At 44.4% G+C, this 24,784-nt stretch overlaps 1 protein-coding gene and 1 long non-coding RNA gene across 2 annotated transcripts in view; one reads left to right on the plus strand and one right to left on the minus strand.

Annotated features, from left to right (window-relative positions):
• trappc9 (trafficking protein particle complex subunit 9) overlaps positions 1-24,784 on the minus strand; it is a 243,456-nt gene that overhangs the window by 13,116 nt on the left and 205,556 nt on the right. The window lies entirely within an intron of this gene.
• Positions 753-2,443, plus strand: LOC121695359. The gene is made up of 4 exons (XR_006026067.1): positions 753-854; positions 985-1,142; positions 1,264-1,359; positions 2,157-2,443. It is a non-coding gene; the product is annotated as an uncharacterized LOC121695359 (long non-coding RNA).

The raw sequence follows: 24,784 nt of genomic DNA on the forward strand, positions 1-24,784 counted from the left end.
GAACAGATCACCAGCTCTGTCCATTGAAGTGGAGTTGTAGGTCATAGCACATAAGAGACCCTAATCAAAATAAACTGCACACTCATCCTACTATTTTTTGTTTGTTTGTGTGTTAGTTTTTGTATATTAGAATCTGACTGTTATGGTGCATAACACTGTAAGATCATTGATTATGGTACTCCTCATGGCAGTTATTTCTCTGTTCAATTCCAAACAATGCCCTCTGCTAAACTATGCAAATATAGTAGTGAAGACAACATGTTTAGCCCTCTTTGCAGACAAGTAGGCAACAACATGGAACATTCTTAACATATTGGGTTATCATTGTGTGAAAGTGTATTTTATTTGAGTGCTATGGACATAGTGATGATTATTAGTCAGTTATTTCTCTGTTGTTAAAGTGACTACTGGTGACAATATAATATCAAGTGGTGTTGGGTAGTGATGAGTGATGTTTGTGTGGTATCTAGGTTAGTTAAATGTATTTTTTTGAATGAGCACACAAGCATCAGCCTAATTAATGCAAATAGACTATTCTCTCCTGTGGTGTCTTAATATATATTTACAAAATGTCATGTTTTTATGTTTAGTGAGGATTGAATCTCCATGCATTGCAAGTTCTGCAGTTTTTCTGCTGACCAAGACGGCCTTGTTAGACCATCCTAATGACCAAGATGAAGCCTCACTGGAGGAACAGAGACAGCTTCTAGTGGAAGCGTCCAAGAAGGCAATCTTATCTCATCAAAGCGAAAATGGATATGACGTTCTCATTGAGGCGAAAGGAGGTTGTCGTCAAACAGCCCATTGTGGCAGAGTTGAAAGACAAATGGCCAGCTTTGTTCTTTAAAGACCAGGTAGGAGTGGCTGTAAATGCTTTTAAAAATTATAATGGCTATAGACAAATTTTTACAGGTCTGTATCATACATTCTCCCAATTGACTTACTATTCCTCTGTACATATTAGTTTTTTCTTGCATTTAACAGATTGTTGAGGAGTTTTTCCGTATTCAAACAAAGACTTACTTGGAACATTCAGAGCTGCAGTAGAAAAATATGTGCCCCTACTGCTGAATATGTATCGCGCCCTAAAAACAGAGTTTGGCAAGGACCTAAAGGAGATACTGAGAAAGCTTGATGATGAGGTGTGTGCACAGTACACTACAGTATCAAACAATACTTTTGCCCAGTGTGATGAAATTGGACCTGTTCAATTACAATTAGTCTTGCTATTATTAGAGCTATCTTTCTATTGTTTTCTTTGAGACCACCAACATCGTCAGACACCGCAAGGAAGCAGCCATGAAAGGACTTCCTGTGTTCCTACATGAAGATCCCAATCAACTTTTCAAGCAGTGTCTTGTAAGTATTAATGGTCATTAATGGAACTTAGATTTTTACAAGCATAGAGATACTGTAATTGAAGTCATTTGTAATTGAAGTCAAACATTTGATGATGGAAAACTAGAAAATTGGAATGTTTATATCTGTTTTGCCCTTGGACTCCTTGAGAGAGGGAAGGGAAGTTAATTGCCTGCCTTATTTGATGATGGAGATATGATTGCTGTGGGCTCTGCAGGGTTCATCACACAGCCCAGGGGAGCACTTGTGCTGAGGGATAGTGGATGTCACATTACCTACTCTAGCTACCTGTGATCGGTTGGTTAGGAAACTGGTTATCCACTTGTATAGTGAGGTGTTGAATCCCAGAGCCTTGTTCTTTGTGACTTGATTGAGGAGCCAATGTCCTTCATTGCCCTGTTATCATTGCATACTGTCCATAGGAAAAAGACTGGGAAAATTTGACACAACATGGATAAAGTTAAGGACAGAGAAATAAAGCTGACCAAGTGGGGCACAGAAACAGAAGGTTCTATACCCAATTAAGTCAGCTTTACCTCCCTCTTTATAACTCGGTCTAGGTTATGCCAAATATTCTCATTCTTTTTCCTATGGACAGCACCAGATAAGCTTGAACAACGGGACTATGGATCAGTATACACCAGAATGGTCCTTCAAGAACAAAGATAAAATGACAGACAACTTCGTATTGGACATGACAACCCAATTTGAGATGTAGAGGGAATGCCTAGCTCCCTAAGACATGTGTGTGTTTGTGTGATGTGAGTTTGAACTAAAAATCATATGTCCTCAAACAGGAAACTGATCCAGATGATGTGGCTGCGAAGGGAGTCACTGTGGGAGTTTTGTAGGTCCTTGAGGACTGTGTGGCTGAAGCCTCGTCCCCCAAGATCCAAAACATTGCACTCTTCTTAGAGGAATCGATAGTAGTAGAGGACCTTCTGGATACTCCCACTGCCTTGGCTTACCTTCTCGGCCTCCTTTATGCACTCAATATTTCCTATCCTGGGGGCCTTAAGTACACACACTTCAGAAGGTTGTCATAGACATTGGCCCAAAATGCTCTAACCGTGTGCGATCTCTAAAGAAAAAGCTTTTGACATGCATCTTTTTTTTTATTTATCAAGTAGTGAATGTTGTAGCAAAGTGTCAACTGCAGAATATTTTTTCAAGTTATACCTGAAACATGGCCAAATTGTTGAATTTGAAATTCAAGTTCTGACCACTGACTAGCAGCTTTGTACTTATTTCTGTATAGGCTATGTCTGGTGTAGATTGATCTATTGCCCTGTTGGTCGGGGCCACCCTGTGCTTTCCATAGGAAAAAAGAATGATCAAATTTGGTGCAACGCAGGTTGAATTATGGACAGTCAGTTCAAGCCAAACTAATGGATCATAGAGCTTTAGTTTGTTTCAATTTCTATGAAACACTAGGTCAGCTTTTGCTGCCTGTCTATAACTCAGTCTGGGTTGTGCCAAATGATATGGTTCTTTTTTCCTATAGATAGTGCATGGCGACCTCAAACAACAGGGCTATATATATATATATACCTGGTAACCTGGATTACAGACTACCTGACCGAGCGACCACAGTTTGTCAGACTGAAGAACTGTCTCTCTGACACTGTGATCAGCAGCACCGGAGCGCCACAGGGAACTGTGCTCTCTCCAGTCCTGTTCACCCTGTACACATCTGACTTCTGCTACAACACCAAGTCATGCCACATGCAGTTCTCTGACGATACTGCAATTGTGGGGTGTACCAGGGACGAGCAAGAGGAGGAGTACAGGAGCCTGGTGGAGAACTTTGTGCAATGGTGCAAACTCAATCACCTTCAACTCAACACTTCAAAGACCAAGGAGATGGTGGTGGATTTCCGCAGGTCTAAGCCCGCTCTGCTACCAGTCTCCATTGATGGGGTCAATGTGGAGGTGGTAAGCACCTACAAGTATCTGGGTCTCCACCTGGACAATAAACTGGACTGGTCAGCCAACACTGACGCACTCTACAAGAAAGGGCAGAACAGGCTGTACTTCCTGAGGAGGCTGCGGTCCTTCAATGTGTGCAGCAAGCTCCTCAGGATGTTCTACCAGTCTGTTGTGGCCAGCGTCCTCTTCTATGCAGTGGTATGCTGGGGAGGAAGCACAAAGAAGAAGGATGCTGGGCAACTTGACGGGCTGGTAAGGAAGGCTGGCTCTGTAGTGGGAGCTGAACTGGAGTGCATCACTTCAATATCTGACAAAAGGACCCTGAACAAACTGATCAACATCTTGGACAATGAATGCCATCCACTCTACATCACTATTAAAAAGCAAAAGAGATTGATCAGCTGGAGACTTCGCTCACTGCCATGCACAACTGAAAGGCTGAGGAAGTCATTTGTCCCCAGGGCCATTGAACTGTTCAATGCTTCACTAAAGGGAAGAGGAGAGATAGACTTCTCTGCTTAGTCTGTCTGCCTCTCCACCCTCTCCATGTTTGAGTACTGACTGCCCACTACTGCTTTACTCCTGTTTTACTACTGTTTTACTAATGTCCACAGCCTAATGTTTTTACTACTGTTTTCCTGCTACACTGTTTTTCATTCTATATTAGCACACATGATCAATGGCTTCTGCTACAATACTGAATGGCTGTAACCCTATTACCTCAACCTGTTCTTGCACTGACATAGTTTTTTATATTACCTTGTCTACATTATACTTTACTCTCCGATTTGTCCATATTATTTATGCTGGTCTCTAGACCTTATTATTGCACTGTTGCACTGTTGGACTACTTTTTGCACCTTCACCATGACACTCACTCTCTTGAGCACCTTACCATGCACACATAACTAAAGGACTACTGTTGGACTACTTTTTGCACCTTCACCATGACACTCACTCTCTTGAGCACCTCACCATGCACACAGAACTACAGGCCCTGTCACTACAAGCGTCTCATGCTTGATCACCCTCAAGCACACTGGATTTTTTTACATTTATTTATATAGTATATTTAGTATTTAGTTTTGTTAGTTTTTCTTATCTCCTACTGTCTCTATTGTACAGTGGAGTTTGGTTATATGTTTATACTTATATTTACCATTTCTGCTGTAAGTGCATGTTGTGTGTGATGTCTGTATGCTACTGAGACCCCCCTGAATTTCCCCTCGGGGATCAATAAAGTATCTATCATATATATATATAAATCTACACTTAACCTGCCCTTGAATTCTTACAATACCCATAGTCCTCTCTTTCTAGCAGCTGGCAGACTAGTGTTTGTGAAATATTGTCTTAACAATGTGAAATTTGAAATGCAAATATATATATATTTTTCTACCAACAACCGAGTAATTGTTTTCGCAAAATGTTACTGGAGAATGTACTTTCAAGTTAGACTGAATTTAGCCATATGTATCAACACCAAGATTTTTTTTTTTTTGAGAATTATGTGCATTGTGTCTAAATTTATTTTGTTTCTTATAGACATGTGTTATTTTAAATGTTCAGTCTTGATCACAGTTAAGAATACATTTCTGTAAGTCTGCATTTGTGTATTTGCTTGTGTAATAGCTGTAGCTTATGTAATGCAGGTTAAATGGAGGAAAATGGGTTTAGTCAACAACGAAATCATTGTATTACTTGTTAACATTTTGTACTAGTTGTGCTAAAAACTGTTAGTAAAGAGAACAGTATTTTTCTGGCTGGGGCAACAGTACTTTTGTAGTTGGGGCAACAGTATTTTTGTAGTTGGGGCAATTCACATCACTGTTAACTCAACAATCTTACATTGGCAGAATGATGAATTCTAAGTTGTGCCCATTTGGTAGAACAAACAATTGTCTGTAAAGGCGACAGCATTTGTGTAGTTTGGAAAACACATACAACATTTGTTGGGAAAACACAAAAATGTTAATGCATAAGGTTGCCATTGAATTTTGCGTTTTTGCAAGCTTTTATTTTTTACAGTGTGTGCGTGTGTGTGCGTGTGCTTCACCTACAGCTGCCTCCTCACGCTCCTGCCGGGTGCCAACAGGCACTTGTGCATGCCAAGCGTCTGCCCTCTGTTTCCCCCCGGTGCCCTCTGCTCTGCCCACCGCCCCTGCAGTGCTGAGCTGTAGCCGCCTGGCATCCGCTTGGCACGACTCGCTGGGCACGCGGGCACGCACACATGCACACAGCACAGTACAGCAGCCTCCCCCTACAGACCTGCATTTGAAGGGAAAAAAGCCCTTCTGTCTTTTTTATGAGTAAACACACACAGCATGCCTTCAGGGCTTCTGTTTTTTAAGAACTCATGCAAAGAAAATAATATGAACACAAAGGCCTTGGTCCTTTCATGTTTCAGTATTGTTTTTTCTTTCAGTCCCTCACTTACTCTCTTCTTTCCCCTCCTCTACACACTTCTTTTTCTCTCTCTTCTCTTTCTCCTCTAACTACACACACATATTTATCCACCACTTGCATTCCTCTTCAGTCTATTCATGGCTCTCTCCATTCTTTTTCATGGACATCTATCAATTCATCTGTATCTCTCTAATTCTCTCTCTCAACCCATTCACTCCTCCCTCTCTCTCTCTCATCCTCCCTGTCTCTCTCTCTCTCTCTCTCTCTCTCTCTCTCATCCCCCCTCTCTCTTTCTCTCTCTCTCAGACATGCATGTATGGCTGAGGCCAGTGCTGTGACGGATCACAGCCCAAGTGCCACCGCCATGCCGTCGTCCTTGATTGCGGTGGCGCATCTGCGACCCGAGCAGCCAGCAGGCGAACGCAGCGTGGCGGAGGCGCGTGAAATATGCCCGACATCTGTCACCTTTCCGCAGGGCCACGGTGCAGCGCAGCGCCCGAGTGTCTTCCAGTGAGCTATTCAGAGCAGGTCAGAGCAGCTCCGACGCAAGTGACCGGCGCGCCACATCTGGTGCTACTTTTAGCGAGCTGGACCGGCCGTGGTGGCAGTGGGGTGCTTGTTTAAACCAGCGCGGCACTGAGCTGGACTAGAGGACATTTGACGAGACCCAGATGATGGAATGGAGGGCTGACAGAAGGATGACTGAGAGTGACAATGAGTGAGAAACCAACTCATCTTGGTGTTCAGCATATTCAAAACTTCTACGTGGAAATCTTACCTCCTTAGGAAAATGACAAAGAAAAACCGTCAACACTGTAATATGGAGTTGGGGGTCAACGGGGATGGCTACCTTTGGAATGCACTACACACATGCATGCAAATGAAAGAAATATACATGAACGCTTGTACCCATACGGACACAAAGAGACGCACGCATGCACACGTTAGCTCTCCCACCACAGCCCTTTCTGCCTTTCAATCTTTCAATCAGCTGTTTACACCTCAATCTCCGGCCGGCGATGCAGGGAAGCAAGAGTGGGCCGCTTTAAAAAAAAAAAAAAAAAAAAAAAAAAAAGCGTCGACGCCAGCGATACAGACGCTCATGCCGTGGCAGCCACCCGGGGAGCACTCCCATCCTTCAGGCCTCGTTTTCCGCCCACCTGTGTGCTTAGCGCTTCCTCCATCTCTCTCTCTCTCTCTTTCTCCATGTCTCTGTCTCTCTCTCCCCCAAAACACGTTGTTGTGACGGCGCTCTGCTTAAATGCCGCCTGTCGGCAGCTGAAGGTTGCGGGCGTGCGGGAGAAATGTCACAGGTAATGGGAAAACATTTGAGTGACAAAAGTGTTAAACTGATGATGAGGAGCAGATATGGACCCCTGCTGGGATCCTGCTGGGGGGTAGAGAATGAGGAGAGAGGGAGAGAAAGAGAGAAAGAGAGAGAGGAGAAGAAAGAGAGAGAGAGAGAGAGAGAGAGAGAGAGAGAGAGAGAGAGAGAGCGAGAGAGAAGGGAGAAAGACACATTTGCATTTGTTATGTTTCCAGAGATTTGTGCCAAATCCTGCTGACAGTGCTCGGTGTGTGCACGGACACACACACACACACACACACACACACACACACCCTCAACTGCCATACTTAATCCCTCACTTGCTAAATCCCTCTCCCTATCCTTCTCTCCCTCTCTCTCTCGTTCACCAAGCCTCGCTCCATTGCTGTAAATGGGTCTCGTGCCTAGGGTCAATGGAGAGGGCAATGCTTCATACCCTGAGTACAGCCCATTCATACTTGCCAGCGTCCTACCAACGTGCCGCTGGGTAAGTAAGCCAGGCTGCTTCCACTGACCATTCATAAGATCCCTTCTGCACAATGAACTCACACCACACCACAACAAAACAAAAAGACTTACAGTACAGCATCTAATTCCCTAAATACTCCATAACGAATCAGCACAGCTGTCCACAACCATGTATCACAACAAGAGAAACGACACCATAAAGTGAAGATCATAGCAGCAATACCGGCTACTGGCTTCCATTGCCATATTGAGAATTAAGCAGCATTACAAGCACTATTAGCTTACAACAATTAGCATAGCCATAAGGTTTAAATGATTATCATCCATTTGGTATGCAACAAAGATAATGCAGTATGCGATTAGGCCTCAGCTGCTCCACCATATGAGTTACATCTCATCTACATGCACTGCTGTTGTTATGCGTGCTGTGGGTGTGTGTACCCTCGAGCGCCGTAAGAGTGTGTGAGGGCGGTCAGAGTGAGCATGCTCAGGAGATGAAACCCCACATAATCCCTCCACTTCTCTGCACTCACGGAGCCTGGTTGGTAGTCTAATGCGTCTGGTGCTGCTCACCAGCAGCCCACTGACCTCAGATGAGCTGCCACTGTTGGGCCAGCAGCACACCAAGAGGTGTAGACGAGGAGAAGACAAAAGGGAGACCAAAACACACAGGGCAAAACACACAGACAATAACACACACACACACACACACACACACACACACACACACACACACAGACAGACAGACAGACCCATACACTTGCAGAGACACACACACACACACACCCACATACAGTCATGGGTCAAAAGACACACATTTGCAGATGAGAAACACAACTGACACACACACATAGCCTGACGAGCCAGACGCACATTAAAATGTAGGGTCTGGGCACTCACCGTTCGCAGTGCTCAGTCCGAGGGGCGGGATAATCGCTTGTCTTTCAAATTCCCTCTGCACGCAATAGGACAGCGCTATGAGTCCCATGCGTTTTCCACCAGCGGAGCTAGTTGGCTAGTTCAAACTTTTGCCAACTTAATAAAAGCTTAACTCCTGTCACACTGTTCGCCAACAGCAACATCCATCTTATTTGTTTTCAAGTAGCAGGGAATTCAAGCCAAACTGTTGCAACTCTGCCATCAATCATTATGTTAAGCCCGCCTAGTAACGACTCTATACATGATTTGATTGGCCTGATAGAAGTTTAATTTTTCGAGCTCAAAAGCCAACGGAGAGTTGCTAGACTAGCCCTGGCAGCAAATATAATTTGCTAAGACTAACACACACATACTCCCTGTCTCTCTTTCTTGCCCTCTCTTTCTCTCTCTTACACACACACACACACACACACACACACAATAGCACGTGCATTAGCATCAGATGGTTTTCAGCTGAGATAGGTTCCCACAGCTGTCACTGTTAAAGAGGTCTGTGAACTCATCACATTCGTGACACGTGATCTTATGTTTTGCTCAATCACTGACATCACTGACCCATAAGCAAATGTACCAAAGAATAGAAAACCTTCACCATATCAACGCCATCCATTTCTAACTCCAACTCCATACACACGTTTCATGCCAGGGAGGAAGCAACGCTCCGTGTACACAGATTCATCTGCATGCTGTTGCAAAACACAAGATGGGGTGAGTTCACAAAAAACGGCATTCCGCTAGTGGGGGAGAAAAAAGATGGAGATTGCCAGCTCATGAAAACTAATTAGGCTCGATCAGAGTGGGGGTGGATACATGGGTGGGTGGGGGCATCGCTAATATCGCTACCTTGCAAAAAGACAAGCAAACGGAAGGGGGGGGGGGGGTCAATGGAGCAGCAGTTTGAATGTAGCACAATTAGATGGAATAGCCTTTCTGCCACCGCATATTATTTTGCTGTAGGGGTGGGGGTGAGGTTTGGTTAATTGTGTTTGCTCCAGTACGCAAAATGGATTAGGCTGATGGTAGCGGTGAGGAATACGAGGGTGGCACTAACGCACCGCCATCGACCCCCCTTTCCCTACCTGTCACCTCATAATTCCGTAAAAAAAAAAATCCATTCTTGGACAACAATACCCCATTCTTAAGCTGTGGGGGAGCCATTCACAATGGCCGACACCACTTATAGGTGAAGCATTGATGCTTGGAGGAGAATAATCAATGGCTCCACCATGAGTCTCAGTTTCAGAGGTGAGCATATTACAGCTCACAGTGAATAACCTGTAATGCCTTTGAGGATTATGTGAAACGCATCAGTATGCTATGTTTCCTGACATGAATAAAAAGTGGCAAAGACAAAACCACAATGGATTGTTGTGCTCTCTCTCTCTCCCTGCCTGCAAAATGATTTGCCTTTCCTTTAGAATAGATACTTTCTGTACAGAACAGCCATTTAGAGCCATACCGTTTTATATGTGCAATTATGAACATCAAAGTACCATTATGGAGTCATGAGGAGTGAACGCTAGTCTTCATCACGTAGCATGGAAGACCTCAGTCAGACAGAGGCTCAGATCAACACTCATGAGTGAATATCTGGAGACAAGGGATTCTTATCACAAACTCACCTCACCTCACAGATGGAAGTCATTAGGAGAACCATCATCATCATCATCTGACCATTCAACCTCAGAAGCTCATAAACCCAATGTTTATGGGCCTTTCAAACATAAATACACAGTTCCTGAATATATGGTCAAATTGTATGTCTAAAATTAACGTGAAAGGTAAAAGGGAAGAAGCACGATTCACGTTTAAAATGCGACCTGAGCTAGTTGTTTGTGCCTAAACACGGCAGGGTGAAGCTCCATTTAAGTGATGGGTGAAGTGGCAGCCGAGTTCTACTCCTGGGGGGGGGGGATGTCTGGTCTTGGGAGGCCACCGGCAGATTTAGGAGAGCGATGGTTCACGTCAGAGCGCTGGCAGGAAGTTGGGAGAGCTCCCAGGTCTCTCCACACCGCTCCTCCCAACCCCTCACCCGACCCTCCGCGTTCTCTAAGACCGATGAGCCATTAAGGGCAAATCCCTGTTAATCACAGACGGCGATAAAAGCTCATTGGAACCCGAGGGGCGGAATGCGGAGGCAAATGATGAGAGCATCCAAGGGGGCGTCAACGCTGCCTAGAGGCACTTCCCTGTGTGTGTGTGTGTGTGTGTGTGTGTGTGTGTGTGTGTGTATGTGTGTGTGTATGTGTTTGTGTGTTTGCAAGTGCCTAGGTATCGGAGTAAAGGTTTGGGGGAATACTAGATGCTTTAACCACAAAAGAGAAAACTAAAGACTCAGGAGAACAACTGAGGAAACAAGATTGATTCAAACAGTGCATTTGGTTGAAGATTCAGTGCTTTGCATTCCACAGGGGTGAAGTCATGCACAGTGCTGCCGTGACTGTGGCAAAGAAAATTCAAATGATTCGCCACCAGTGGTCATCATTAATGATTTGTCGAAGGATCCCCCGTTTTTCGGTGTTTGGCAAAGATTAAAATGAGATTGGTTTTAACAACTTGGCCTCGGCACTTGGCGAAGTTTAACAGGGGGCCTGACCATACGGTAACGAGCTGGGATTTCAAAGCCGGGCCTGGCCCTGATGAGGAATGATTTGGCTTTGAATGGAGGACCCCTCGTCGGCCTTTGATGATTGGACTAATTTGCTGATGGGGAATAATTTGCTGATTTGTACGACTCGTCATCTCCCATCCACCTCACCACCACCCCCCAACCATAACATCAAAACCCCCCGCCAGAAGGCTGCTGCCTTGGTTGGTTCATTTTTCCCTTAAGGAGAAAGAGGAGAGTGAGAAAAAGAGTTCTTGCTCTGAGGAACCAAAAACACATCATTAGGATTAATTGGGCACGACCTTTTAATGTTGCGCAGGGGACTTTTTGATTCAGGTGAGAGGGGTGGAACATGCACCCTGCATCGCAATGTGTCCCTGGATAAAAAGACAAAACCCTGTACGACGGAGCAATAACGTGACCTGTAGCAGCCATCGTGGAGTCAAATAAATCACATGGACGCTAACGAAAGGCTACAACGATTCTGTGTACTGGCCAGAGACAGGTATGAATAACAACTAGACCAAGAAAGTGACTTACAAAAATAAATAGTTTACTAGACAACAATGACCAATTTATGCTAACGGGGAGAAGCGAAGACAATGGGGAAGAAGTTTCATGGTGGTGGCCATGAAAAATGCATTCTTTGCCCCAGGGGCTCAGTGATCGCACAACACACCCATCTGGGTTAAATATTTGTGTTGGGAGGCAGGGTACAGGTTGATTAGACGGGAGGAGTGGGGCTGTGTGTATGTGTGTGTGTGTGTGTGTGTGAGAGAGAAAGAGAGTAAGTGTGTGGCATCTGTGTGTGTGTGTGTGTGTGAGAGAGAGAAAGAGAGTAAGTGTGTGGCATCTATGTGTGTGTGTGTGTGTGTGTGTGTGTGTGTGAGAGAGAAAGAGAGTAAGTGTGTAGCATCTGTGTGTGTGTGTGTGTGTGAGAGAGAAAGAGAGTAAGTGTGTAGCATCTCTGTGTGTGTGTGTGTGTGTGTGTGAGAGAGAAAGAGAGTAAGTGTGTGGCATCTGTGTGTGTGTGTGTGTGTGTGTGTGAGAGAGAAAGAGAGTAAGTGTGTAGCATCTGTGTGTGTGTGTGTTGGCCCTGACTCCTGACTCTGTGAGCACAGGGGATGGAAAGATAAACACCAGAAGAGACAATGGGCTACCATATTACTGCCTGGCTCTCTGATTGCCTCTGAGGAGTACAGAGTGGTGTGTGTGTTGTGTGTGTGTGTGTGAGAGAGAGAAAGAGAGGGATAAAAACCAAGAGAGATAGAGAATGTGTTTGTTGTGAAGGCCACCATTCCCACTATTTCAGATAAAAGCTACAGAAAATACATAAACGTTTATGTCTTCAAAGTGCCTCAGTATCTTACATAATTCATGTGACACAAAATTACTATTATTATCATAAAATGACACAGAAGGGGGGGGGGACTATAAAATTCAATATCCTCATTTATTTTTGAGAAACACAGACATTGCTAATGACATTTAGTTCATTTATAGTCAAATGAGTTAGCATAATGATTTTTGATACCAGACTCCTGTAAGGAGCAAATAATGAATTATATATTAACAGAAGACACAAGCTGTAGGTCTGCTGTCATGTTGTGTCAATTAATACTGATGTAGGTACGCATTAGCACGTACATACCTAAACAGTATGATAATTACCTATGAATTATGAATGCACTTACAATACATTATGAATGCCGTTTTCATAGACTTGACTGGAGCTGAGAAATAATAGCTCCAGTTCATATTGAGATGGAATTGTTTTGCTCTAGCTGGGGAGCATACTTTTATTCCTCCTACTATTTCATTCACTCCTCCCTGTTCCTCCACCTCCTCCACCTCCTCCTCCTCCACCTCCTCCTCCTCCTCCACCTCCTCAATGCCATCCTCCTGCCCATCCTAGTCTTCCTCCCTCCACTGAAATGTTGTTTTACCGTAATTATGGTAACGAGGCTCTCCACCTCCAATATTAAACTCCTAATGTGCGAAAATGCCCGAAAGAGAATTAACATCCTCTCTCTCTCTTTTCATTTTCTTATCTCTCGCTCTCTCTCTCCATTTTCCTCCCTCTTTCTCTCTCTCTCTCTTTCTTTCTTTCTTGGCCGCATGTTTAGTGCGAGTCCATTTAAAACAAACTAATCAACACTAGGCCTGACTGCTTTCGGGTCTGAGAGGAGAAGCGCTTACGAGACGGAGGAAGTAACAGAACTGAGAGCAAGTGAAGGAAGGGCAGACATTTATTTTTTCACAGGAGCCAACAACACCCACTTAGACTCCATCAACTCCAGCAAACCAGCAGATAGATAGATGAGGATATAAACTGAACCTCCCCCCTCCCTCCCCCGCCATTTTGGAGGTTGCAGAGACCTGAGAGCTTTTGAGGTTTTCCCATTTTACTCTGGACGTCAGAAAGTCCTCTTTCAATAGGAGATCGACATTTCCCCATCCTCGGTATCTTAATCTCTAGAAGCTGGAGAGAAGAGAGAAGAAAAGAGGGGTATATAGAGAGACGGTAGGAGAGAGAGAGAGAGAGAGAGAGAGAGAGAGAGCGCGCGGCCGGAGTTCACACCCAAATCACATCTCCCGAGTCTGATTAGGAAGTGTGTGTGTGTGTGTGTGTATGTCCACACGTAGGAATGTCTTATAGCCCTGAGGTTGTTGAAATATACTGTACGTTCAGGGTGTGAATCTCTCATGTAAAAGACGATACGATTTGCATCTAGATGGGCACGATCCGATACAAGAAAAGATACATGTTTATAAAAAACGATTCAGTACGATTCGATGCGATGCGATTTGATGCAATTCGATGCAGTTCAAGAATGGAAAGCATTCTGAAAGATTTTTTATAATTTGCTCAAGGTGCACATCATTTTATATTATCAATTATCATGGTCACGGTTGTCAATTAGGCAACAACATGTGTGAATATGATTATCTAAACTGAGGTTTGTTTCATATACTGTATTGAAATGAAAAAAGAATAGTCTACATTTCAGTCAAGCACAGCAGCCAAATACAACATAAAAATACATTTTTATAGACTTTACAGATTTTATAGAGTTATATCTGATTGTTTTCATGGAGCTGTAGCCTTGTTGAGGTAAGACAATACCGAAATAAAATAAAACAGTGCTTAAGACACTCTTGGCCTTTTCTCATATAGGCCTAGCCTACCCTACAAGAATAAAATAGGCCTACAAATCAATGAACTCTCTGGGCTTATTTTGTTCCAACAGTAGACCTAATGCAGAAACCTAAAATGCCACAAGTCTGAGTGAATATGAACAAAATCATTGGCTAATAATTTATGCATCGTTTTAGCAGCAAGGGCCAAATTATTATTTAACATTAAGGAAATCCCTTCATCAAAGGTAAGGCTACTCTACAGACTATCGTTGCTGTTTAGGAATGCTATAAGTGCTTAATTTCGCGCTGGATTTCGAAAAACAAAAGCCGACCTAGTGCAAGTTGTCACATGGTTAAGTTGCAATAGATGTATGGGTAATGTCATTTGACAACTTTGGGCAATGAATGTAACCAAAAACGAACTGCATTACCCACAATTACGTACCATGTATAGTTTCAAAACCGGAAGTGGGATGAACGCGCTGCTTGGAACGTAAATGAGTCTGAGCGAACAGAAAAGGTTGTGCACCGATCCATAACAAGTAAATCGATATAACGACCGGTTCATTTCAGTTTTTTTCCGATACGGGCTTCACGTATCGATGTAGCCGTATCTTACACGTTAAAAACGGATACCGATACGTATCGGTTAATCTTTACACCCCTACTGTACGTCATTCATATTAGAGCTCGTACTGTTGCTGAACAAAAAGCTTCATCCCCAGATCCAGGATCAGTTCAAAGTATTTAAGATCCTATAAACACACACACACAGCTGGCCTTGGATCAGCCACCTCTCTCTGCCGCAGTACTGATGTGACCCAGGTCCTGATATGACTCAGAGAGTGAACCAAGCCGCAAGATTTGGGATTGAGTTATGAATGAATTAAATGAGCCCCGAAATAAACTGAATCCAATTGAATTGAAGGCAGTCCTGGAGAAAGGACGGCACTTTGAGTTGACTGAGAGCTGAGCGAGTTAAGCCAACTGAATCAAATAAATTTAACTGCATCTTTTTTTTTTTGAAATTCACTGACAGGACTGCACTAGCTGAACTGAGATGATTCATTGACTTGCTTCTGCTTCTGTCTCATGGGCATCATCTGCGCATACGCATGTACAAGGAATTACACACACACACACACACACACACACACAGGGCTGTCAGAGGAAGGTGTACTCACACACATGCAAAGGCAAAAGTGTCAGCAATGCACACACATGTACACATACACGCACATGCACACAGCAGTAAGAGGAAGATTTCTTCATTCTCTATAGGCACAGGTATAGCCAGTAAATGCAGAAAGTTATACTGGTTAATATTTCAACATCTATCCAACATGGTGGCTATAAAAACAGCACAATATATTCCGACACTGGCTGCGCAAATGCATAAGCCTGTTTCCTCTTCATTTCATGATGACTCTGAATAGATCACATTTGGCTTCAAATGGCTGTTTTATGTACAGCTTCTTGAGTATGTACTTTAACTGACATGTTGTTTGGCTGTGAGAGTGGTCCGTTAATGGTCATGCTGTCCCTGTTGGCGAGACCTCCTCCGTCACCCATCAGCTCCTCCAGTCTCATTACTGTCACTAAGGTGATCATGTATTGTCATGCCAACCAGCGTCCCCCACCCTCGCCCCCAAAATGGAACAAGCGCTGACAGGGGACGTCCTTCAGACGAGTCCGCCGCCCGTCACACCCATGCAGCCGGAAAAAAAGAAAAAAAAAAACTTTAAAAAGAGACAAGTTCACCCTGGAGCAGTTTTAAACTTCAGCTCCTCGCTCAAGGGCATGATCAATAGTCTCAGCCCACAGGCTTAACAAGGAGGGTGTGTGTGCGTGTGTGTGTATAGGGTGTTGAGGGTACAAGCAAACGAGTCTCATCCTCAAATTAAAGCACATGAAAGCTGCCTCTGTACTTGGACAGAGCCTCAAAGCCGCGGGCCAGTGGGAAGTGGACATGTGGCGGCGGCACCGTCCAATCAGACGAGACACACGTGAGCGATGAAAGCACCACAGAAGGATGTTTTGTCACATACATATCAGCAAAAGTGGATTGGTCTCAGTTATAGCGTTACAAACAGGGCAGTCCACAAACTTTTCTTTGGGCTTCTAGTAGGCCCTCCCTAACAGACAGTTCAAATATTACTTATAGAGAGTTATATGAGGAGAAAAACCTTAAAGAAAACGTTAACTTCTAGCTAACGTTTGATGATAACATTATGAGACTAGTGAAAAAAATATACATGACAGTGTGCAATGCTGTTGTACACTGTTTAACGGATGCACTTACAGGGTTAATCTACTCTTGCCGTGGCTTAGCTGTCCGATGGGCAAAGTCACGTTGTCTTTTATCCAGAGTCGTCTATTTTACTTGCAAATAGAAGTTACAAGAAAATTATTGCTTAGGGAGGCTTAGGGAGTAGTACACAAAAGACCTAAAACATCTGACACGATTTTGGGATTTGTTTAACAAAGCAGCAATTTATTATTCATAGTAATGCTTCTCCGTGGAGAGAGACCATCTCTCTTCCCATCTCTGGCCAAAGGTAAACTTCCTATGAGTCAGGAGAATGTGACTGCTTCATTGCTGGTCTGACGCCAGCAGAGAAGAAAACTTTACTGAAGGGCCATCTGAGGCCATCGCTGATGACCACATGTCAGAACAGAGCAGATCAGGAGGGTGGGACACGTCCAGTCGAGGAGGCTGTGGGGGCCCTACACTCAGACTCTGCACCAGGACATTATCCAAAGCTCACGGAGGAATCTGTAGATGAAAATGAGATTTGACATTGTAGATGTCAAAGCTAATCTTCACTCATCCACTCATCATACTCTGACTCCAAACTCAATTCTAAACTGGCACCATTGGAGCTATTGAGTGAAAATGATGGATGTTTTTTTTTTTTTTTTGAAATAATATGATTTTTCTTGGCAATGAGTCACGCCATGTTGTTATTGACAAGCCATCAAAAGTGGAATTCCTTAGGTGTTATTCTGACATCTGTAAATAACTGCAAAAATGTGTAGACGAAAAACAACTCGCGGCCCTCGACTAGTTTGGGTGTTGAGATGAGATCTGGCTATAGTGTAGAATATACTGTGCTTGGCAAACTTGGGGCAGTCTCAATGCGGACACTGGCTTTGGCACTGCTCTCCACAGACCAACCCATGTGACTTTTTCTCTCTGTCTCCCTCAACTCCATCCCCCCTTTCTCTGTGTCTAGCCAGCATCCCCAGCCAGCTCGGTTTGAACTCATCCCCATCTCATATCTGACCGCAACTTCACCCGGCACAGTTCGACTCGCCCCATCGTCTCCGGAATCACAAATTCCAAAGGTCACAGCGGGTGCTGGCCAGTATCTGTGACCGTCATAGCATATCTGACCTCTGGCAGAGCTACACTGAAGTGCAAGAGTGTGTGTGTGTGTGTGTGTCTGTGTGTGCGTGCGTGGTGTGTGTGTGTTGTGTGTGTGTCTGCGCTGAAGGGGGTAACAAGAAGACAAAACAGGAAGCCCTTGCCTCGCTCAAAGACTGTGACAGAGGCAGACAAAAGCGGGAGATGGACCAAGAGAACAGACAGGAGAAAGAGAGAGAGAGATAGAGAGAGAGAGACAGTGAGAGAGAGAGAGAGAGAGAGAGAGAGAGAGAGAGAGAGAGAGAGAGCAGGCAAGAGAGAGAGAGGCATACACAGACAGGCGTATTAACAGCTATCAGGAGGCTTTTACTGGATTAGGTAACGGAACACTGCCACACACAGTGATCTGATGCCTGTTCAAACCAATCAGACACATTTTGTTGTTGTTGTTGTGGGTTAGTCATTACTGTAATCGGTTGGTGTTTCGGCGTCATAGCGACAAGAAGCGCTGGCTTGCAGCAGGCGTGAGGCGAGTGCCGTGAGTAGTTTAGATGGCAGCGCTGCGGTGAAGGGGGCTCTGGAAAGCTGCCCTGTGGCATCCTCTGGCACTGAGCTGGCATTGGAGTTAATTAGGTGACACTTCAGATGAATGCCCGCCTCAGAGTGCGTTATCTGCACACTGGTAATGCCCCTCATTATCTTCACACCCCCCCCCCCCCCCCCCCCCCCCCCTCCCCCAAAGGGCCACATCTCTGCCTCTCACATACAGTATGGACCCTTTCAAGAGAGTTCCATTATCAGCATCATAGTTGGCCCCACAAGACTTCCTTTTTAACATTCCATATGTTATCTTAATGCAGAGGAAGTAGATTGGGGCCCAAATAGAATGTTCAAGCATTGTTTTTGTTTACCTTGTTGAAAGGGTCTATAGACCCTTTCCACAATAAAAACAAAAACAATGCTTGAACGTTCTATTTGTTCTACTTCTACTTCCTCTGCATTAAGATAACATATGGAATGTTAAAACGGAAGCCTTGTGGGGCCAACTATGATGCTGATAATGGAACTCTCTTGAAAGGGTCTATAGATGGATAACAGAGAAAACAAAGTCCATACACAGACAATGGGTGAAGAGTGAGAGTGTGAGAGACAGGCCTGTATAGATCTTACTGTGTATACTGCATGTGATGCTCAGCTTCTCTGCTTTCTTCTCTGTATTTTGCTTTTCTCTGTTGAACATCACTTGCTTTTGAAAACATAAACTAATCTACTACTTTGTCATGTCGAATGTGGCTCATTTGAAATTGGAAATGAACTGATTAAGATAAATGTTAAAAAGACAAGAGAGCTTCAAAGAAACAAGCGTGGTTGTGGGCTGAGTGGCTCCAGGCTTTTCCCTTTTTGCAGTACTGGGTGCTACCAGTACGCCTGCACTCATGAAAGCCAGGATGAGTTATGAAATGCCCTTTTCTATTTACTGATGTGCAACCTCATGAATCCATTCATGGGCAAAACTGCTAATTCTGCCTAGAGTGTGTGGAGCAGAGATTTGCACTGCTCTAAATGGGCCCGTAATGAGGTTTTGGCTGCAGACGCACTTCACCATTAGGACTTTAAAGCCTTCCCATGGTGCCTACTGCCATTGCATCATTGATGGATGTGTTCTCTCGCTCTCTCTGTCTCTCTCTAGCTCTCTCTCACACACTCACACACAAACACACCCGTGTGCACACACACACACACACACACACACAAACACAAACCCACGTGCACACACACACACACACACAAGCACACACACAAGCACACACGCGCACACACACTTGCATTCACATACACATACTCAGCCTGAATTTATGTCCATTCATGCTTATTCTTGCATTTTCACAGCTTTTAGGAAAGCAGTAACTGAGAGCTAATTTGCATCCTCCAGCCTGCTAAGCCTCTCTGCTAAGTGCATCAGTGAGTGGCTGAATCAGTAAAAAGCATTACGGATCAACAAATATGCTAAAACTCACAGAAATATACAGCCATTGATAACTGAATGTGCACAAGATAAACAATGCAATGTATGTGGTTATAACCTAGACAACATGACAATTATAGTGGCAGAATGAGTGTTTTTGCACCAGACTCAAAAAACAACACACAAACCTCTATAAACTAGATGTACCGCAGAGCGGTACAAAATATGACCGCCGCCCAGTCCAGCACATTTTTTCACCAAAAAGAAATCACGCTGAAAGGCCTATATGATTCTAAATGTCTCACTAAATTGCATTATCCACACTCAATTCTCACTGGTATCTGCTAGACAACAAGTACCAAAACATGATTAGTTCATAGATTTCACATGTAAAATTCATTTTATACAACCCCACCTCCATCTTGCCTGTTTATAATTCTGAGAAATTCTTGATTGTTTGTGTTATGTTTATGTTATGTGTGTGTGTGTGTGTGTGTGTGTGTGTGTGTGTGTGTGTGTGTGTGTGTGTGTGTGCTTGTGTTTGTGCCTGTGACATTACTGTGAATGTATGTGTGTGTGTGTGTGTATCTGTTTGTGCACATGTGTGCACATGAAATGGGTTAACATGACCCCTGGAGGCAAACATACGGAAAAAAATGGTCATCCTAGGCCCTACAGTTCTCAAGATATTCACAGAGAACTGTGTCTGCCCTACCCTCCTTTCGGGGGGTCCAGTCCAAAACGAAAAATGACGGTTCCATGCTATCCATGTGGGGGTACATGCCCACCAAGTTTCGTGTACCCCGGTCTTTCAGTGTCCCGGGAATCCTTGTTGGTGTACGTCACTAAATGTACACATAAATTATTTTATTGTAAGGCCCCCATGAACGAAAGTACACAATACTTGGCATGCATTCGGAGGGTGTCATAATGATCCTACACTTTTAATTTCGTGCAGTTTTGACCTTGTCAGCCAGAGATATTGTGATGAAAACACCAAATTTTTTGCTTTTTAATTTTTAACTAGGTGGCGCTATACATGAAATAAGTGGTAATGGGATGGGTTGACATGCCCCCTTAAGACCAACATACATAAAAAAGATGGACCTCCTAGGCCCTACGGTTCTCGAGATATTCACAGAAAACTGTCTCCGGCCACCTACAGGCCAGTTGGTGTATAGTAACATAAATTAATTTATTGTGTGGCCCCCCATGAACGGAATTCCACAAAACTTGGCGTGCATACAGAGGGTGTCATAATGATCATACACTTCCAATTTCGTGCAGTTTTGACTATGTTAGGTCACAGATACCTTCAATTACAACACCTCATTTTTACTTTTTTGTGTTTAACTAGGTGGCGCTATACATGAAATGAGTGGTTATGGAATGGGTTGACATGGCCCCTTGAGATCAACATACAAAAAAAAGAATGGTCCTCCTAAACCCCACGGTTTTCGAGATATTCACAGAAAACTGTGTCTGCCCTACCCTCCTTTCGGGGGGTCCAGTCAAGCGGGGGGGGTTACAGATCAAAACGAAAAACGATGGTTCCATGCTATCCATGTGGGGTTACATGCCCACCAAGTTTTGTGTACCCCGGTCTTTCAGTGTCCTGGGACTCATTGACGGAAATTTGGGCATGCGAAAAAGAAAAAAAAAAAAAAAAAAAAAAATCTGACTAAACCTATATGACCGCCGCTTCGCTGCGCGGCAGTCATAATAACAGCTATAATCTTAAACACACATACACACACACACACACACACACACACACACACACACACACACACACACACACACACTTCTCTGCAACAACCACAGGGAGACACTAGCTGATCAAACCTGAGCACCTCAAACATGACCTAAAAAGGACCCTGCGTGTGTGAAAGAGTCCCTTTGTAATTAGACACTGATGGTGACTCGGACCGTGCGAGGAAGGCCCCTTAGGGGGGTCTGGACTGTGGGCTCTGGCTGTGGGTCTGAGGGGCATGTGGGAGAAGGACAAGAGAAGGAGACACTTGTCATTCTTCAGCATCAGACGAGGAGGGGGCTCTGTGGTCAAGGGGCTCTGTGGTCAAGGGGCTCTGCACGACTGATTGGACAAGTGTGGGGGTAGGAGAAAGTAGAGTGGGAAAGAGCAGGAGAGAAAGAGAAGGAGAAAGAAATAAAGAATGAAGGAGAGAACGAGAGAGAGAAAGAATGCGTGTAAGTGTACAGTATGCATGTAGGACTGTGTGTGTATGTGTGTCTGTGTGCGATAGAGAATGAGTGTGTGTGTGTGTGTGTATCTGTTTGTCTGTCTGTACGTGTATGTTGTATGTGTGTAGGATGGGTGTGGTGGTCAGGAAGTGCCCTCCATCATTTCATAAATGCTAAACAAACATGTCCAATGCACTCTCCATAGCACTGTTTGTACAGATGGAGCCTCCTTTTGCTAAATGACAGCCAGTCTGGCTTCTGTACACACACACACACACACACACACACACACACACACACACACACACACACACAACACACACACACACACACACAGACAGAGAGAGAGAGAGATCAAAAAAACACTCCCCTGCACACACAAAGGATGTATAACCATGCATATTTGGTTTCAAAGACAGACACACCCATGTGCAAAACAAATGCAGCTACCAATAATGGATGAAAAAGATATCTCGAGCCTCAAAAAGTCAAATAAACAGAAAGCTGAAATACCAGCTGACAGAAGTCGAGAAAGAAGAAACAGAACGACGAGACAGCAACAAAAAGATAAGACTGCTGTTGATGCTGCTGCCAACAACCAGGGCTAGAAAATGCATTATTTATATCATGAGGCTAGACGATGGCGTCCTCCATATAGGACTGCTGGTAAGTGCAGGAGACACGAGAGGGAAAAAAACGTCATTCCCTCACCTTGAGTTATCTCTCCCTCTCTATCACACTCGCACGTTCTTCCTTCCTTTCTTCCACGCTCTCTCTCTCTCCCTCCCTCTCTCTCGCTTGCTCGCTCCGTCGTCTCTCTGAATTATTCAGGTCTCGTTCACGGCACGTGAGCGCCAGGCTAAAAATAGAACAGGCTTCTAAAAACAGCAAAGGCGACGTCCCGAATTAGAGCAACACACTCGGTTATTTATGGGGTGCAGCGAAAAATAGCGACAGAGAGGGAGGAAAAAAGGAGAGGGGGGAAAACGAGGGGAGAATGAAAATTAGAGGAATGACAAAAAAAAAGAGAAAGCAAAGCATGGCGTGTGAAAGAAAGGGAGAGAGTGAAAGAGAGAGAGGGAGAGAGAAGGAAAGAGAGAGAGAGAGAGAGAGAGAGAGAGAGAAAGAGAGAGGGGGAGAGAGAGAGAGGGAAGGAGAGAGAGAGAGAAATAAAGAAAGAGAGAGTGTGTATTGGGGGGAGGGGGTATTGTCGATGTGGAGGCAGTTGGATTCTAAAGATGCTTTTAAGGGAAAGTCACCCAATCAAACGGTTGAGTAAGTGCTCCAGACAGGGCGCTCTCTGGGGAGAGGACGGCAGTCAGGGACGGGGGCCACAGCTGTGGCAGAGCACAGAGGAACCACATGGCGCCAGGCCACACTGTCTGCCCAAACTACAGAGCGCGCACACACATAGCATACCCAAACATTGACTCAAACCCACAATGCACTGTCCACTATCACACATGCAAGTGCACAAACACATACATGAATGCACACACGCACGCACGCACCTTACAGTGCCCAAACATTGACTCAAATACACCGCAAACAGTCCACTGCTTCATCCAGCACATAGTGGAACTAGAGTATATGATGCTGTTAGCATTTAGAATGATCTTAAGAGACAAAAATAGCTTGACTGTCTGGTGCTATAAGCCACACATCCAGTGTCAAATAGAGACCATTACTGTCCATGATCAGACAATCACTAATAACTCCGAAATGGAGATTCTCTCACATTTGTGCTGGTCATGTGATACCCCTCAGTGCTTTCGTCCAGCACCTTGGTTCCGGGTGCAGCACACTGGCTCGAATGCAGACCAGCTTCACTTGGCTTGAGCTGCAGCCAGATTAACTAAAGATGGCTGCCCAGGCAGATGCCTCTGGCACTTGCTTGGCTTGTTTATTTCTTTCTGCCTGTGTGCATCCATTTTGTTTGTTTGTTTGTTTGTTTGTCTGTATGTCTGTCCAAAGCGCCTGCTTAGATCTCAATTAATTAGGGGTCCACATGAAAGACAGATGAGAGCAGGTGAGGCTCCTCTGGTTTGGCACCAGACACACACACACACACACACACACACACACACACAGCCTCATTACAGCAAATTGCATTCGTTCAGCACTGGGGTTTTAATTAGCCCAAACAACAACAAAAGAGTGATTATGGGAGCGTGCAGATGTCACGAGCATGCCTGCAGCACCAATATGTGTGTGTGTGTGTGTGTGTGTGTGTGCACTCATGTGCATGTGTGAAGTTTGTGCTGGAACAGGTGGTCAATGCTGATCATCATCACCACCGCACCAGGACAGAGGAGGCATCCTCAGCTGTGTGTGTGTATGTGTGTGTCTTTGAGTCTGTGTGAGTGTGTGTGTGTGTGTGTGAGTGAGTTTGTGTGTGTATATGTGTGAGTGTGTGTGAGTCTTTGAGTCTGTGTGAGTGTGTGTGTGTGTTTGTGTGCGGGTTAATGTGCTGAGAGGAAACTTATTCAGCAGTGTGTACACCTTAGCTGGAGTGGGCAGGCTTGTCTCTTTCAGGGGATGTGTGTGTGCGCGTGTGCGTGTGTGTGTGTATCTCTGCATACATATCTTCATAGCTGCTTTTGTAGCACCTGTGGTTTGCCAAAGGATAGAATATCGCCTACCTAGACACCTCTCCTCTATTTCATGTATTCCCAAAATATACTCAAAACATCCAGCACACACCTCCTACACCAAGGGCTTACACTTAGAAGCTACCGTATAATATTAAATAGCAGAGTAGAGTTCTTGGTGTTGTAGCACAATATAAAAGTAGCATAATAGGGTGACATCCATTGTAGAACAACTAAGAAAAGCAAAAACAGACTTACACAATTGCACACGTGTGGGCTCAATATGTCTAATTATTCAATCAGTTCAGCTACAGGGCTGTTGTGTAGGAGCATGGCTCTGAGTCACATACGTATTGTGTAAGTATTGATTAGTAAATGAGATCTTTCACCACTGATCCAAAGCATGGATTAAATACCTCTGATTAGACCACAGGCTCTAAGTAGTCCATACAAGAGTATTTATTTCGCACAAATGCAAAGG

This window comes from Alosa sapidissima, chromosome 21, assembly GCF_018492685.1.
Source record: "Alosa sapidissima isolate fAloSap1 chromosome 21, fAloSap1.pri, whole genome shotgun sequence".
Lineage (NCBI taxonomy): Eukaryota > Metazoa > Chordata > Actinopteri > Clupeiformes > Clupeidae > Alosa > Alosa sapidissima.